Here is a 19,067-nt window from a genome sequence, read left to right as displayed (position 1 = left end):
CATTTCTCCCCGTACCCATGCCCAGATTTCATTCTGAATGGCACTCTTACATAGGTCGCGTTCTGCATGGCTCCCGCACAGGTCGCATTCTAACTGACACCTCTTACTCTGGGTGCGTTCTGCAAGGCACCCACAGACAGGTATACATTTGTATGGCACCCGTAACAGGTTCTGTTCTGCAGAGCACCTTTACACAAGTCCGAACAGTTGCAGCTATCTATGAGTGCATGGCTCGTACGAAATCGAGCTGGGTTTTTGACAATCCCATTTCAGAGGGAGGCTGCATTGATGAGCTCAAACTCCACCCATGAGTAAAATGTCTCCATAGTACACGCCACATCTGTTACAAAAGTAACTGCTCTTCTTCATCAGGGGTGCTTTGAGATGCAGAGTAACTGCTTCCCTTTAATTGGCATCTATCACAGTAGGTACCACCATGGTGAACGGGTTCAATTGGAATTGGAATCAAAGAATGAGAAAACCCACAGAATGGGGAATAACTTTTTAGAAGTCATGCTTGGCAAGCATGCGCAAATAGGTGCTCTTTTCTCCCCAGTAGGAGGTAATGATTACTATGGACGTCTCCGTAATAATGGTTTATGTGTGTGTGAAAAGTGTAAGAAATGCCCCAAATGCAACTATAAGATCCCAACCCCACGTTGAGCACCAACTGTTCTGTAAACTACGACTTTGGTGTAGTTGTATAAGGTTTGCTTTCCCACCCACGGATGACACAGGCCAACTCAGTTCAATGCACCAGCGCTGAATGTGATAGACTGGTTTTTGTCGCCCCGCAGAACCCCACCAAATACATTGTGGGAGTAGAGTAATTGCTTTTAGGTTACAAACAGTCCCTGCAATGGCAACAGGGGTACCATGGCAAAAGAAACAAACCTACTTTGTCATTACCAATATCATACACTGCACTAAGAAGAACAGACACTTTCATCTGAAAGTATGTATTACAACCAAGGCGATCCTGTTTCTCAGCACATATAAAACAGCTACACAGGATATCATAAAAATTGCAAGAAAGCATATTGTGATGGGAAATAAAATAAACATTTCTACCATATATAAAATGTGATTTAAAACCTTATACTCTAAAACCTACACTAAGAGAGCATGGAAAGTAGAGCAACTTGCAGTTTAGAGTTTCTTAAAGAGAAGAAATGCACTGCATACCTTGTTGATAGCAAGAGCTGTTATTATCAGCAGAGGCTTGAAAGCAGTGTTTCCTGGTAAGGATAAACGTGCTGCGATAGCGGCCTTCCTCCGGGACTTGCTACATCCGCACCAGGCGAGATGTGGCGTCTTCGAAGTGTACCGGCAGTATGTGAGACCGTCTCTGGTAGAATCTTGTGCTATAATCTGGACGAAGGAGCTCTCCTGACAAGTGGCAGTCCTTATCTGCTAAAGGAATTTCTGACATAACTTTAGAAATGTCTGACATAAATTATGTGCAGCAAGGTGTGTGTCCCAGATGTTTCCTTATGAACCTATAAGGTGAAAACACGTCAATTCAGATAACCCGATCTAATCTATATGTCTGTATTGGCTCCTTGTGGCATCAGGTGTTTTATCTGTCATTAGCCAAATTACTTCACACTTTCATGGTTCTTAGAAAGATCAGGGTAGACGACATCAACGTCAATGGCAGACATGACCGTGATTCTGCATAAATGTGAGGAAATGGTGACTCCCTCTGCCTAAAATTAAGAAGATGGCGACCTCCATTACCTGAGATAGTTGGGCCTACTTAAAATGGAATAGGACCTTAAGACTTTATGTCAGTGTTTGATCCCTAGTGTACCTATTTATGGGGGCGAATCTTTATTCAGGATGCACGTTGATGACGCTCTGCAGGCCATAAAGGCGGGCACTGAATCAGCTAGATCCCTAGGAACTCTCCAGTTCCGTAATACCCCTTTTCGTGGCACGCATGGCTGCGGATCTTAATCGTATCATGGAGCATACCAGAGATATCAACCGCAGTTTTATCAGCAGTTCTTTCGACCCGCCTAGCAACAGCATCAACCCAATCCAACACCACCATTAGCATCCTATTCTAAGCAGCAACCAAGTAGGAGACATGCTGTTTAATACAGAGATACTGCCAGGAAGCAGTAACCACCTCAAGGGGCCAGCTACACCCCCATCTCATCTTTCAGTAGGTACCAGAGTTTCCCAAGAACAACATTATTGGAGCCAAATCACGAAGGACAAGTGGGTCCTAGATCTCATTGCGTATCTCCATACCCTGGAGTTCACTCAGTTTCCACCTCAAACTCCACCAACAAAATTCCTCCTATCTCACCGTCCTCTTCTTCGCAAGGAGGTTTTACCTATGTTGTCAAAAGGGGCCATAGAACAGGTTCCCCACACTCAGAAAGGAAAGGGGTTTTACTCCTGTTTTTTCCTAGTGATGAAGAAGTCAGGGGATTGGCACCCCATTCTCAATTTCAGGAAACTCAACAAGTACCTGAAGAAGCAATCTTTCCATATGATTACCCTCCAGAAATGTTTTCACCTTCTCAACCATGGAGATTTTCTAACCAGCTTCGATCTTCAAGATGCCTATTACCATATTCCCATCCACCCCAGGCTTGGCGAATTTCTCAGATTCACAGTAGCCGGCACTCATTACCAGTTCAATGTGCTCTCTTTTGGTCTCTGATCCGCTCCCTGGATATTTACGAAATGTCTTGCCCCAGTGGCAGCCAACTTGCGGAAAAAAGGCCTTCAAGTTTTCCCATACCTCGACAACTGGCTGATAAAGCTCCTTCCTTCCAGCAAGCGTCGAGGGATACTTCCATGTGTCTTCACCTCTTTCAAAGCCTAGGGCTCACAGTCCACTTCCAGAAGTCTTTTCTTTCGCCTTCCACAAGAATAATCTTTCTGGGAGCAACTCTAGACACATTGCTCGACATGGCATTCTTGTCCGTAGACCGCAACAGAAACTCTCCATTCTGGCCCACTCTTTTTCAAAAAGAAAGTGCACTTTAATTCGCTTTATTAAATCTCTGCTCGTCATTATGTCTTCAGCTATTCTCCTTGTGCCTCATGCTCCACTCAAAATGCAACCTTTTCAAGAAGAACTGCATGCACAGTGGCTCCAAGTTGAAGGGCAATTTGACAACATCCAGATCACACCTGTGATGAAAACAGCTCTGGTGGACAAGCTCCTGCAATCTCTCTGCAGGATTAACATCCCCCCCTTTCGGAATACGTCATTACAACAGGTGCTTTTCTAGACGGTTGGGGAGCTCTCTTGCAAGACCTTCAAATTCAGGGCAAAGGGAGTCGAGCAGTCCAGAATGCATATCTACTTCCTCGAACTCCGAGCAATCTCGCTGACTCTTCAAGCTTCCTTGCCGATGTTTCTGGGGTCATCCATGTTAATAAGGACAGACAACACTATGAGTATGCCTTACCTCAACGAACAGGGAGGTACAAGATCCAAGATTCTGTCCGAAGAAGCTCAAACTGTCTGGCAATGGGCCCTACATCTTCAAGTGTCCATAAGGGCATAAACAACTCAGAGGAGTGCACAACTCTTTAGCATACACTTTGAGCAGAACGACCCAAAGCTGTCACAAATGGGAACTGAACCAACTGGTTCTGGAAGCCATATTTCAGTTATGGGGCATGCCCAAACTGGATCTTTTCGCATCTCAAAAGAACAAGAATTTCTGGTTTTACACCAGTAGATACCCTCAAAAGGTGTCCTGGGGAAGTTCCTTTTCAATGCAATGGTCTGGGATTTATACCTACACTTTTCCTCTAATCCCCCTTATTCCCAGGCTTCTCCAGAAAATAAAAAGGGAACCATGCCTTTTAATACTCATTGCTCCACAATAGCCCAGACAACATTGGTTTACAGAGATCCTCGTGTTTTTGGAGGACAACCACATTCAATTCAAGCCCCAAGTATACTTCTTGATGAGAAACCAGCAGGTCCTTCCAGGGGTGTGGAATTTAACAAAATATCTTCTTGTCTGTGGGGCAGGTTGCTTCATAAATGTACTTGTCCTGTAACAATATTCACTTGTCCCTTTTGTGCCATGTATTGCGAAGGCAAATTGTGGCGGCAATTACATTATGTAAGAGTCCTGAAATAGCCTCTCTGATTATGCCAGTGCCCCTTCCTTAGTAGGGTTTGAAAACTAGCAATTTTCTTTTGTTGCCACGTTTCCACAGATCTATATACTGGGCAACGGTAAGCAACAGTTCCAGGATTTGGCATGCCCTTTTGAGTCTGTGAAACCTACTAACTTGCATGTTTTAAGGGTTTTCACCAACTCTTCTATAACCTTTTTCCATACTGAGAAAGGTTGGAAATGTACTTCTGATAATGGCAGACATAAAACGTCTTCAAGGGTTGGGAAAAAAGTGGTTGGAGGGAAAGTGAACTTCCAACCACTCAGATTCTCACAAGAGCAAATCTACACCTGCATATTTGGTCATGCTAAAATGAAGTTCACAAATATTTTCTAGTACTATTTCTTGTCCTACTACTGTAAAGTCTTGTGAATTCACAAAACTGTATATTTGCACTTAATTCAAGGACATGGGTGCACTTTTGAGACTTTATTTAATAATTGGGCCCCTAATTAGGTCTGACATTAACCATGACCTTTTGTGTTTTTTTTAATTCTGTCTCTCTCCCTCTGTCTATTGGCTAGCATCATTGTGAGTAACAGCGTATTCTGTTCTTTCACCGGGAGCATGTCGACACAGTCCGTGCCAGGAACTACTGTGGCAATGTATGCTTTTTGAGACCAAATCTATTTTTGCTTTTGCTAATGTTTGTTATAATGGCAAGGGTCCGGCAGCTCCCACACCAATAAGCTTTTACAAAACCAATGTCCAAACAAGTCACGCTTTGACAAAACTAAAAGGCTATCCAACAATTTCAGACCTACTCGCTTTACTAATACTTGTTTATTTTTAGGTTTCCCATAATCTTATTAAAACTGGTTACACTGATTTTCCATTATGAGTGCTTTGGGAAATACTAGCATTCATTAACACATTTAACAGAATGATGCTGCAGAGAAATGGTACCTAAAATTTTACAGTATTTTCGCAAAATGTTTTTGCATTTTTTTTCTGAACATTTTAATTTGAAAGCAAAAAATCATCTCTTGCTTTCAAGCTTCTGCAAATATTTGCATCTAATTAGAGAGCATTCTGGGAGCATTATACATAGCCTCATACTGCTAAACATTGAAAACGTGTGTACACATTTTAATACTGGAACCACTGTAAGTAGCGCAGTCTGAGCTTACAACATTTACTCAGAGCGCTCACCCTAATAATAAAGGCTTTGCCTTAATGAACCATAAAAACAAGTTTGAACAGCATTAACACATGGACACAAATATTACCACAACTGCAGGCAATGCCTTTCTCTGATCCATAATGTGATACTATAAACTGGCAGCCAAAAGGTTTGTGCTGTAGGGATTTGGGCCTACTAGTCCCAAGGACAAAATACACAAGAAAACTTGTTGCCCTTGACCCCAAACAGTATGTCCCGGGCGTCGGGCTATAGGAATTCCACATTCCTGTCCTTCATACAGACCTGATTTCCCTGCTTTTATCAGCCTTGCTCCTGAGCACCATGAGCTTCAGCACCAAGCCATTCCAGAGGATTTCAAGAGTATTGTTGCAAATGACAAAGCTGATTGTGCCATCAAAACATATTGCCTCAAATGGTAACAATTTTGTCTTAGGTGTGAGAAATCTAAAGTACATCCTTGTACATCGCCTCCAGAACAAGTGTTGCCATATTTGCTATCTCTAGCCAAATGCAGTCTAGCGCACTCCTCTCTTAAAGTGCCATCTAGCTGCTATTTCCAGGTACAGGCAAACTTTGGCGTCTCCTTCCTTGTGGTCTCATAGATTAATCATCCAGTTTGTTAAATGACTCTTCAGAGTATATCCTCCAATAAAGTCACCTTCACCTGCATGGCAGCTTAACACTGTACTATCACAACAGATGAAAAATGCATTTAAGGCTATGCGTAGGGCTGAACCCCAGTTCCTTACATGGAAAGTGGCATTGCTACTGCCTTTCTTCTGTCAGAAGATTATGTGAACTCCATGCTTTCACTCTTAACAAACTTTTCTTACAATTCAAAGACCCCATGGTAATTCTTCGGACTAATCCCAAGTTCATACTAAGGTTCCCACCAATTTTCGTCTCAGTCAACTGGTTATGCCTCGAGCCTTTCTTTCTCAATCCACACCAATGGAAACAAGTCTTCATACTCTTGATGTCCAGAGATGTTTACATTTTAACTTGCATCGCACAACGCGTATTCGTACCACATATTAGGTTTGTGGCCTAAGGCAACAATAACCAAGGTGGACCATTGTCCAAGCCCAACATAGCAAGATGGATTTCAACAGCCATTCAGTTTTGTCATTCTAAGGTAGGCAGGCCTTTAAGTCCAAAGACTAAAAGGCACTCTACTACGCAAGCAGTTTCCACAACGGAGGCTTTATTTGCTGTGCTGCCAATCAAAAGTATATGCTGTGCTGCAACCTGGAACAGCAGGCACACTTTCACCCAGCTCTAATGTCTGCACTCAGCACAGAGCACTGATAGAGCTATTGGTCAAGCGGTACTTCAGCATATTTTCCAATAAGGTTAGCCTGTTAACATACAATGTATCATGTTGTACCTACTAACCACTGTCATAATCATGTGTTCTTTTCTTGCTAATGTATTGCACTGCTAACTATTCAGATTCAAGCATGTGAATCTATGAAAGATACCCCACTGCTGGAGAAACAGCTTGTTACTTATCTGTAACTCCTGTTCTCCAGTATTGGTATCTTTCATAGATTCACATGCGACCCGCACTCTTCCCCTTGGAGGCTCTCCTTCTTAGCCAGTGAGGACTATTTCACCAGTGCTTGGAAAACTCTGGGAGAAGATGCCTCTGATGGGAATGTTCTAAAGGTGCTGTTACCTTATTGGTCATTGTTCAACTTTTGTCCTTTTTTAAAAAGGACTTAGGCTACTAAGATGAATCTTTCATTCCCTTTGCATCATATTGTACTGATACATACTGCTTTACTATGATACCGTGGCACTCCCACTTAGACAGGAAATGATTCTATCATGTTATTGGAAGCTGGCTCTGTATATACTATACCAAAGTAAGGTATAGTGTGCGCAGAATCCAGTGTATCCCCAGAGGTATAGTCGAGGCTAAAGTTGATAATACCTTACTCTCTTTTGTGGTAGTGTGGTTGAGCAGTCAGGCTTATCAGGAGGGTAGTGTTAAGCATTTGGTGTACATACTCGGCAAGAAATTATGCCACACACTGAATGAGTGAATGAAGGATTTTTAAAGCGCATGGCTGCCTTAGGCTTCCCAATGCTGTACAATCAGATACTGACGTTATGCAGGTTGCATAAACAGCCATGTTTTAATTTTTTTGCGGAATTGTAACTCCCCCTCTATTAGCTTAAGTTCTAGTGGAAGGGAGTTCCAAAGTTTAGGAGCCAGACGGTAGAAGGATCTTCCTCCCCATTTTTCCCTACAGACCCTGGTTTGAACTAGCCTCTCCTCAGCGCTGGAGCGCAGCTGTCTCTTTTGGATGTAGAACGAGATCAGATTTCTTATTTTTTTAGGGCCTTTCCTATGTCGTACTCTATGGACTATAACCAAGGTTTTAAACTTTATCCGGCCTCTACCGGGAGCCAGTGAAGTTTCCTCAGGTGCTTTTTTGCTGATTCCCGTACCGGGATGTTACACAGCAGTCTTGCAGCTGCGTTTTGGGCTATCTGCAGCTTCTGGATGACATATTTTGGTGCCCCTAGGAAGAATGAATTTCCGTAATCCAGTCGCAAGGTGACCAGCGAGTGGATCACAGTCTTCCTTAGTTGAGTGGGTATTCTGTCTAGAATTTTTCAAAGGCTTCTAAGAAGTCCAAAGCAAATTGCCGTGACTTTATTGGCTTGTGAAGTCATGAAAAGATTAGTTTCTACCCGGAAGCCCCAAGTTTTTCACTGTGTCTGCTGGGGTGGGTGGTTTACCCAAACAGGCTGGCCAGTTTATTAATGGTCTAGGTATTGCCTTATTTCCGATGAGTAGCAACTCCGTTTTTTTCCCATTTAACTTTAGACCGCTTGCCGTCATCCATTCCTTTAATCAAACATGAAAACAGTCTTTCACCATCCCTACTATTTTCTGGATCCAGGGAGATGACCAGCTGCGTATCGTCAGCATATGAGGTCATGGAGATATTGAATTCCTGTCCAATTTTGGCAAGTGGCTCCACATAAACATTAAAAAGTGTTGGACTCAAGGTTGAGCCCTGAGGAACTACAGACTTAAGTGACATCATTTTGGAGCAGATATTATTTTCCTGTACCTGGAATGAGCGTCCGTCCAGGAATGAGGTTAGCCACTTAAGTGCCACTACCTTTATTCCCTTGTCTGAAAGTCTTCTACACAAAATACGGTGATTCACCGTATCGAAGGCTGCGCTCAAATCGAGTAGGAACAGTGCTGCAGGTTTTCCCGTATCTAATGACTGTTTTAACTCTTCCACCACTACCAACAGAGCAGATTTGGTGCTATGTTGTGGCCTGAACACCATCTGTGAGTGGTGGAGACAGTGATTGGTGTCCAGGAATTCTGTCAAGCTCTTATTGACATGTTTTTCCAGTATCTTGCCAGCATATGGCAGTAAGGAGATAGGGTGGTCAATTTCTGGTAGTGAGTGGTCCGCATTAGCTTTTTTTAGTAAGGGTTTTATCACAGCATGTTTCCACGCCATTGGAACTATACCAGTATCTAGAGATTGATTCATAATCTTTCTAAGAGTGGGTACCACAATCGGTGCTACTGTTTTGAGGATATGGGGGGCTGCTGAGTCCAAAGGTGAGCTTGACTTCACTATGTCTAGTAGGGATTCAATGTCCTTTTGTTCCATATTTGGAAAGTTAGTAACCAAGTTACCAAGACTGAATCCAGACCAATTGTTTGTATACAAAGTTTGTTTTGCTTTATTTCTAGAACAAAGGTTTGCTTAGTAGCAGGTGTTATATTTTAGACAATGGTACTTTTCAAAATGCAGTTAGCACTGGTTTTGGAGGAACATTCAGATGACTTTTCAGTTGAGAAAATGGTTTGCAAGTGATTGAAAAACACTTGAAATTATCTTTAGATTACTTTCAGATTACTTTGTAATTACTTTTCTAGTTTGGCATGAAACAAACTGAATACACAGTCTAAGCCACACAGGACATTAGGAAACAGGTTAACTCTTTTCACAGTGCTAAGTTACTTTTGTTTGCAGGACAAGACAGCTCATCTTTTAGAGAAAAACCCACAATAAAATGCTATGGAGAAAATGAATTAAGCAATTGCAGGTCAGTAAAACGTTTTTTTTAAGGGTAGAACTAAGGTTCTCCAGAGTTCAGGTTGGCACTCAAAATGCACCACCAGCGGCACTAGGGCGGCTGGGTGCAGGGAGCCAATGTTATCCAATGGGGCTACAGGGCACCACAATTGGGGGCTGCTCATGGGCAGGCCACCCCATTTTCAGAGCCAAGCTCCTAGGGTTAAGGTCAGGGCAAAGAGGGTCCCAGGTTAGCACCAAGCCCACACCACCAGCGGCGAAGGGGCGGCTGGGTGAGGGTGCTTAGGAGGTGTTGGGAGCCCAATGCAATTCTATGAGGGTTGCCGGTTTTAGATTTTGGCTGCAGGCCCCGTCCATGAAGTCTTCTGGAAGGAACCAACAACTGGGCAAGTGAGTTGGAGGGCTTGGGGAAATAAGTGCACATAAGGTCATCTTCTCCAGGGCGTGGGGTGGCCGGATGCAGGGGTGCCTTTTGAGGTCAGGTTTCATCCTACTGGGCCACTCACGGCGGGGGGGGATGGGGGCTCTAACGGTGGACCTCGCTGGGAATGGTGGGCCACACTTGGACTCTGGCTGTAGGTGACTTGTGCAGTGCTGGATCCTGGTGTCAAGTTTATTTCTCCTCAGCAGGCTCAGACTTTCTTTGGAGTTTCTTTTGAACAGAGCTGCTGTTTGCAGGAGATCCGGTCTTTGTTAAAGACAGTCAGTTCTCCTAGGAGTTTTGGAGGTTGCTGGCGACAGGACAAGCCGACTTTTGGCACAAGATCTCAAACTGCAAACTGGCCCTTAGGGCTGGGGTCAAGTTGGGTCTTCTCTACAGTCTCCTCTGCTGTGCAACTTCTTCCGCCCTTCTTCTTCGTAGATTGCATGCAGTAATCTACCATCCTGGGTTCAGGGATGCCCCTTAAATACTATATTTAGGGGTGTTTTAGGGGTCTCAAGGTAGTAGCCAATGGGCTACTGTAGGAAAGTGGCTCTATATATACTGGACCAAAGTAAGGTACAGTGTGTATAGAGTCCCCAGAGGTTTGGCAGAGGCTAAAGTTGGATATAACCTTACTCTCTAAAGTGGCAGCTTGGTCGAGCAGTAAGACAATATCAGAGGACCGTGTAAACGGACGGAAACTGCTCTCATCAAAGCAGCGGATGATATCAGACTCATCCGGGACCAAGGAGGGACAGCTTTGCTGGTACTCTTAGACCTCTCGGCAGCATTCGACACGGTTGACCACAAGACCTTGGTCGACCGTGTCGAAAAAATGGGTATCCAGTCCACTGCGAAAAACCTGCTTGCCTCCTTCTTGGCTAATAGAACTCAGGCGGTCACTCTGGGACCATTCCAATCTGCCAATTTGTCGTTACCGTGTGGGGTTCCTCAAGGCTCATCCCTTAGTCCGACACTATTTAACATCTATGTGTCGGACCTTGCTAGTGTCATCAAAGCACATGGGATGAGCCTAACCTCATACGCAGATGACACGCAGTTGGTGTTAGCCATTAAGGGTGATGGACAGGAGGTGGCAGAACGGTTCCAAAGAGGCATGACCGCTATCGGTGAGTGGATGGCAGGAAACTGCCTGAAGCTTAATTCCGAGAAAACGGAGGTGGTCATTTTTTAGCAATCTCTTGCCATCCTGGCCGACAACTTCGTGGCCATCAGCATTTGGCACCCCACCCTGTCCTACCCCCAAGGTGAGAAATCTGGGAGTTACCTTTGACGACCAGCTTAACTTTATGGCACATGCCAATAAGGTAGCGTCCACGGCCCATTTTAAACTCAGAATGATAAAGAAAATCCTGCCTTTTTTACCTGACACGGCCGCCAAGACCCTGGTCACGTCATTGGTTTTAACCTCACTAGATTACTGTAACGGACTCCTTCTGAATGCACAATCTAGAGTCACAAAAAAGCTGCAGACGGTACAGAATGCGGCCGCACGCCTGCTGTCCAAAAAACCTAAATTCGCACCCATCTCGGATACTCTGAGGAACTACCACTGGCTATCTATCCAAAACAGGATAAAGTTTAAATCAATGTGTACAGTCTATAAGGTAATGCAGGATCAGGGGCTTCGTTTCCTTAAAGATCATCTAATACCTTACAATCCACCCAGAAAGCTCCGATCCTCATCACTTAACCAATTAGTGGTCCCACGTAGCAGAACAGTCACAATGGGTGACCGCCGCTTTCTAGTTGCGGCCCCCAAAATCTGGAATACCCTACCACACCACGTCAAATCCTGCCCTTCACTCCTACAGTTTGGAAAAAGTCTGAAGACGTGGTTATTCAACCAATAATACAGTATACCAACCCTCGTAACTCACCTCTAAGGAGAGACATTACTGCAGTCTAGCGCCGAGACACCCAAGGGTAATCGTTCGCGCTCTATAAATGTCAGTAAATAAATAAATAAATAAATAAAGCATTTGTTGTACACAGTCAGCAAATGGTCTCACACACTCAAGAACTGAACTCTAGGCCAATTGTTTTGTATCTAAAGATATAGTTGTTTTATTTTAAAACCAACAACGTATCAGAATATACTTTCTCAGGATGAGTTACTTTAGTTAAATACTTTTCAAATAGGCAATAGACTTTTTGAATGCAATAGTTAAAGTTTGTTGCAATAGGCAACACAATTTCAAACACAATGCAACATTGCGCTCAATTGGAATTTCTAGTTAAATGCAATTAGTTACTTTGTAGATTACTTTTCTAACCACAGGACTGGATCCTAGATTCAGTCCCCGGACATGAGCTCTAAACAGTTAAGTAAAAGCGTTTTGGTTACAGTAATGAAATGAAATGAAAACAATATTTAATAAAGCGCACTGCTGCCGAGCGGCTTCCTGGCGCTGGGGGACCTGGAACAGAACTCACAGAAGGGGACACAAGGGAACCTAAGAAGGGAAAGCCAAAGAAAAAAGAAAAGTTTTTAAGGCTTTACGGAAATGGCTGAGAATAGGAATGGAACGGAGATGAAGTGGGAGACTATTCCAGAACTGGGGAGCCAAGACGGAGAGATGAGTGCCCCCGGATCTGGATTTGCGAAAGCGGGGAATGTGAAGAAGGGAAAGAGAGGAAGACCGGAGAGTGCGACTGGGAACATAGGGAGAAATGAGGGAAGTGATATAGACAGGGGCAGAGCGAGAGTGGGCACGAAAGGCGAAGCAAGCTAGTTTGAAAAGGGATCTAAAGCGGATGGGGAGCCAGTGAAGGGATTTCAAAGCCGGGGTAATGTGAGAGGATTTGGGGAGGGAGAGAATTAGACGGGCAGCTTGGTTTTGGATGGCCTGTAAATGTCGGGATTCGTGGGAAGGGATGCCCACGTACAGGCCATTGCCATAGTCGAGGCGAGAGATGACTAAAGCCAAGACTATGGTTTTCAGCGCGTCGATGGTGAAAAAGCGAGAAATTTTCCGGATAAGACGGAGGGAAAGAAAACATGCAGACACAACAGAGCTGATCTGGCTGTGCATAGTTAAGTCAGAGCTGACTTTAATGCCAAGGGTACGGACAGAGGAAGAGGGCGTGGGGGGGGGGCCAAAAGAAGGGGGCCAATGTGCAGGAGACCAAGGGTTGGAAGGGCCACCCGTGAGGACAAGTTCCGTCTTATCGGGATTGAGCTTAAGATGGTTAGCGCTCATCCACTCAGAGATAAAAATAAGGGTGGAACTGAACTTGGGGATAGAATCGGGAGAAGAAGACAGATCAAAGACAAGCTGAAGGTCATCTGCATAATTATATACAGAGACCCCCAGTTTGAGAAGAAAAGAAACAAGGGGACAGATGTACAGATTAAAGAGAAGAGGGGAAAGAGAAGAGCCCTGAGGAACACCACAGGTGACCGGACAGGAGGGGGCAGAGAAACCAGAGAGATGAACGGCCTGATGCCTATCCTGAAGAAAGGATGCTAGCCAGGAGAAGGCCGCGCCCCGAATGCCCGCTGCGCAGGCACGGTCGAGAAGAATGGAATGGTCGACCGTGTCAAACGCAGCGGACAAATCGAGAAGCACCAGGGCTTGGTTGTAGTAGTGATTTTTAAGGAATATTATTGTATTTTAAAAGTTGACACTTTTTCAGTTGAAATTACCAATGTTATCCTATGGAAGGAAATTCAATTTGCAGGTAAAGTATGTTCACGTTACTTTTGTAATCCAGTGCTGGACTCCTAGGTTCAGCAATGGGACCTCTATCTAAAACAGGCAAGTAATTACGTTTTTATTGTTGGCACGATTTTTAGAGAATATTTGTAAGTTTTCAAAATCGACACTAGAAACTTTTTCAGCAAAAAGCAGGCAATGATATCCGATGGAAGGAAATTCAAATTACTTGTAAGTACGGTTAGAATTACTTTTCAGGGTCAGTACTGGGCTCAAAGATGCAGCACTTAGGACTCTCCTGATAACAGGTGTGTAATTCGGATTCGTAGTTCGGCTGATTTTAGATGAATATTTTAAAGTTCCAAAACTCCACACTTTGAAGAATTTCCAAGTGAAACCAGTCAATGTTAGCCTATGGAAGAAAAGTGAGTTATCGGCTTTTAGATAAGTACTCGACTGGCAGAGTTAAGGTTCTGGGTATAGACTCAGGGGTCTCCCAGGGTCAGGTAGGTACAGTTGGTACACACTCAGCGGCACAGGGGCGGCCGGGTGCAGAGGTAGTTAGGCCCAGTGTTATCCAATGAGAGGCAGGGGGCCTTCGGTTGGTGGCTGCTGGCTAGCAGGTCATGCGGCTGTGGGAGCTGGGCTCCTGGTCACTTTCTCAGGGCAGATGGGGAAGTAGGATAGGACAAAGGTTGCACTGCCAGGGGCACTCGGGCGCCTGGGTGCAGGGTGCTTTTGAGCCGTCTGGCGCTCAGTGTTATTCAATAGAGATCTTGAAAAGAGAACAAAGGCTGCAGGCTTCGGGTCGGAGGATCTTCTGGAGTTACCAACACTTCGAGGAGTAAGTTGGGATCTTGGAGGATAGGTAGGCACCCCTGAGTTTGGCACAGGAGGTCGGGGCGTCTTTGGACGTCGGGAAATCTTACCCTCTGCTGGTCGCTGTTGGAGGGGTCCCTGGTACTGAGTCTGCAGCCGTCGTCTGGGCCGTCGAGGAGGGTCCTTGGGCACTGGATTCCAGGTCAGAATCTCCGGGGGGACGTCTCAGGGTCTTTGTCCATTCGGGCACAGGTCGGGCTCGGCGGGTGCAGAGTGGACTGGATTCGCGGTTCCTGGTTGGCACCAGGGGTATTGCTGTTTAAGCAGAACCACTGCTTGTGGGAGTCCCAGTCTCTAAGAGGACCAAGACAGGCAGTTCCTCCGGGGTTCTCGAGGTTGCTGTCCACAGGAGATGCCAGGATTTAGCAGGAGCAGGTTCAGGCCTGTAGGGCTGGGGCCAAGTCCGTTTGTGTTGTTCTCTTGTAAGCAGCTGCACAGCAGATCTTCTTCTTCTTGGTCTTCTTTCTTGTTTCAAAATCGGCATCTGAGGAAGGAAGGTTCAGAGTGCCCCTAAATACTAAATTTAGGGACAGGTAGGGAAGGGCAGGGACCAATGGGTCCCTGTCCTGGGGTGAGTACACCCCCCTATCCTGCTCCTCTCCTGTGGGAGGAGGGCAGGAACCTATCTCTGATTGGGCAGGGCTCCCCATCCTCAAGATGGCCGGAGCCCGGAGTTGTGCTTCACCTTGCCTCTCCCACCTGAGGGGTGGAGTTGGCACAGGCTGGCACACTCCCTTTCCTCACATAGGGTTTCCCGCCAGTCTTCCCACCAGAGTGGGGGTCAGAACTTGAGGTGGCCAGTTGCTGAGTGCAGCAAGTGGTCTGGAGAAGCTCACAAAGGCAGCATGCCTTTGAAGCTTCCCCCTGCCCATCCTGGGGGAGGAGACCTAGCACCTCGCCCAGGATGTGCATTGTTGCAGGCCCAGGAGAGCTGGGGGATCTCCACCCAGGGGTCCAGCAACATGTCTGCCGTGTGGCAGCTTAGGCAGCCTCTCAGACAAGACTTGGATTGTAGGTTAGGTTTCAGGGGGCATCTCTAAGTTGCCCTCTGTAGTGCATTTTACATTAAATCCCACACTGGCATCAGTGTGGGTTTAATGCGCTGAGAAGTTTGATATCAAACTTGTCAGTCTTCGGTGTAGCCATTATGGTGCTGTGTAGTTCGTAATGTCAATCTCCCAGCACCATATACTCTTAATGGCATCACTGCACTTACAGGGCCCAGGAATGGCCCTGGGTACTGTAGGGGCACAGGGCCCATGCACCTGTGCCCACACCACTGGCATAGGGCACCCAGCTAGAGGAGTGACTGATGTATGCCAGTACAGTGGGTTTGTGGGCATGGCTCACAGGGATGTGTGCCATGTCGACTCTTTGTTTAGTTCTGTACCAGGACACTCAGCCTGCAAAGGCAGAGTGTGTGTGGCTGGGTACAGAGCCCCTAAGGGTGGCACAATAAGTGCTGCAGCCCTTAGGGGTCTTCTCTGGTCACAATGCCCTGTGTACCTAAGGTACCATTTACCAGGGGCTGACATGTGGCCAGAGATGCCAATTGGGTTTTAGTGTCAACACAGTTTTTAGGGAAGGAACACAGGCCCTGGGCACCTGATTGGCAAGAGCCCAGGGCACACTCAGTCAAAGCACATCAGCAATTAAGCAAAAAGTGGGGGCATACCATGCAAGAAAGATGGCACTCTCTCACAGCTACTTACCTTAGGGTGACTACACCCTTGGTGTGCTCACCCCATGTGGGGGAGTGACCACACTCCCTAACCCTGTTGGGGGATGCCCTCCATCAGTAAGATGGCGGGCACTGAGGAGTGGGCTTCAACTCACCTCCCCCATCTGAGGGGTGGGGTTGGCGGTGGGGTCACACCTCCTGGGCTTGCTAAGTTTTCCAGCCTATCTCCTCGCCAAAATTGGGGAGGGGATGCAAAGGGGGCCTCCCCTACTAAAGGTAGGGGAGTGGGGGGGAGGGTTGGGGGGGCAGGGGAGGTCCCAGTCCAAAGGCGGCAGGGCCTTTGAATCTACTCAGCCCTTCCTGGTCTGTGGGAGGTGTTAGGACCTCCTACCTGGAAAGGCTTTGTTTCTGGACCCAGAGAGCAAGGGCTCTCGCCTCAAGGATCCAGAAACCTGTCTCGTGGTGGCAGTCTGGTGTTTACCAGTCAGGAAACCCACCAGAGGCTGGTTTGGTTTAGGGGTCTTCTCTAGAAAGGACCCATGAGTGCAAGGGTTAACAAATCTCACACTGGAATCAGTGCAGGTTTATTATCCTGAGATGTTTGATAACAAAACCATTATGCTTCTGTGAAACCAGTAATAACAAGTTGCTAGACCATATACTCTTATGTAGCTTTACTGCATTTATAATATCTAAGAATGGTCTTAGATATTGTCAGTCAGTCAAAATACTTTATTCGATAAATCAATATCATAAAAAGACAATAGTACTATACAAAATTTACATATATTATAATACATGGATTATACAAGGTAAAATCACAATCAATTATACACCGTAAAAATATGACCAACATTTTTTAAAGTTCTCTTTTTAAAAATGCATTTAAAAATACTTTAAGATGAGGTCATGCTAAAAACAGATACAAAACATCATACATTATAGAAACCCACATTTCATTTTTATCCTGTAAACATTTCCATTGTGTAGACATGATACTCGATTTCATCTCACTATAACTCAACTTAGGAGTTATTAATCAACTTCCTATTCTTAATCCTAGCAGCCCCCACTAAAAAACTGGCAACATGAAAGATGATCCTAGGGGTCTGCAGTAATTGTAGAAACAACAGTGCTGGTTTAACTTGAATAAACCCAGCCTCCTTTAGAATAGGGATCAAGAATTTCACCCTTAATGCCGTGTGGTGACCACAGAACATCAAAAAGTGCATTGTGTTCGGAGTGGAAAAACTATCGCACGAACACGGCATTGCATTTGCGGGGGTACTCCAAATTGGAAAATGTCCAAGGTTCAAGTGAATCAAGTTGAACCTGAATCGAGTTAAGAGAAACCGATGATATTGTCGATTCACAGTGGTTAAATACATTTCAGGTCCTTCTTTGGTACTCATAATAATGTTAGCCCTCACAGTAGGTTTTTTTAATTCCGTTTGTTCTCTCTCCAGACTTAGCAATTCACCCATTGCTCCCTTAATAATTGCAATGTCCTTAGATGTTATCGACTCTGGAGAGGAAAAAAGCTCTGGTCTCCCTAACTTAGCAAAACTGTCTTTAATGTATGCTAGCCACTGAATTTTATTATATCTATCTAGCTGTAAGCAGTCTTTCAAAATGATGTGGTTAAGGGGAATTTCCTGATTCAACCAGATCTTCATCCATGCTAGTAGAGGGGCCATTTTTATCATATCTGAAATAAAACCTACTCCAAGTTCAGTGTGAATTGTATATGACGGGGTAGACTGTGGCACAGAGAGAACAGTTCTCAAAAATTTGTTCTCTGTAATCTGTAAACAATCCGGGGAGCAATATCCCCAGATTGAACTACCGTAGGTAGCCACTGCAAGGCATTTTGCTTTGTAAATTTTCATTAGTGTTACTATTGGCCTAGCCCCCAGTTTTTTCGAGAAACCCTGAAGAGCAGAAGAGGTTGTTGCAAGGGAAATATTTCTATTTTTTAACTGTGGACCCCAGTTCCCTTTCTCATCAAAAGTAATCCCCAAATATGGGAAGGTGGGTACTCTACAAAGTTCTTCTTTGCCACAGGTAAAAGTTTTTAGGTTCTTCTTCTTAAAACTCCTACCCAATATCATAATTTGGGACTTCTTAACGTTTATCTTAAGGTCCAAAGAACCCATGAAGTTTTCAAATACATCCTGAAGACGTTGTAGACCAACCCCAGTCCGCGAGAGCAAGACGGCATCATCCGCGTGTAGGAGAACTGGAATTCCAAGTTCTCCTACACGAGGAATGTCAAGGGATGCCACTTTTAGCGCGGGCTCCAGGGCGTTTATGTAAATGGTAAATAAAAGGGGAGCCAGGATGCACCCCTGCCTGACACCCCTTTCTGAGTTAAAGTGACTGGAACAACGGCCCTCCGTGGTGACCCTGACAGAAGCTAGTAGCCCTGAAAGTAAATCTGCCAGAAGATTAACTAAAGCTCTATCAAGACCCTTATCGAGTAAAATTTGCCACAACTTTGACCGATTAACAAGGTCAAAGGCTGACGAGAGGTCCATGAACCCCAGGTACATGGACCCCTCCTTGGCCCTGGTATATTTATCTACTATTAAATGCAAGTTAAGACCTTGGTCTAACGTGCTCCTCTTTGGTCTAAACCCATACTGAACGTTTGATAGGACCCCTCTCTTGTTCACCCATTCATTCAGTTTAAGCAAAATAACCTGACCCAATATTTTCACAGAAGAATCAATTAAAGAAATAGGTCTGTAACAGGAGGGGTCCTGCCTGTTACCCTTTTTATAGACCGGAATATTAATTGATTTTTTCCACGAGGCCGGTATGTTGTCATGGGTTAGGACATTAAAAACGTTGCACAAGATTTTTGACCAAAATTATGGGGCACATTTAAAAACATCCGCAGGGACCCCATTGTTTTTCAGGGTCAGATCTATTGCCCTTTCCACTTCTGCAACCTCAAAGGTTACAGCAGGACCCTCAACAATGTAAGTGGAGACCCCCATTTGTGAATCATTAC

The sequence above is a fragment of the Lissotriton helveticus genome, chromosome 5_1 (assembly GCF_964261635.1).
Source record: "Lissotriton helveticus chromosome 5_1, aLisHel1.1, whole genome shotgun sequence".
NCBI classification, from domain to species: Eukaryota; Metazoa; Chordata; class Amphibia; order Caudata; family Salamandridae; genus Lissotriton; species Lissotriton helveticus.
Note: the sequence above shows the minus strand (reverse complement) of the source record.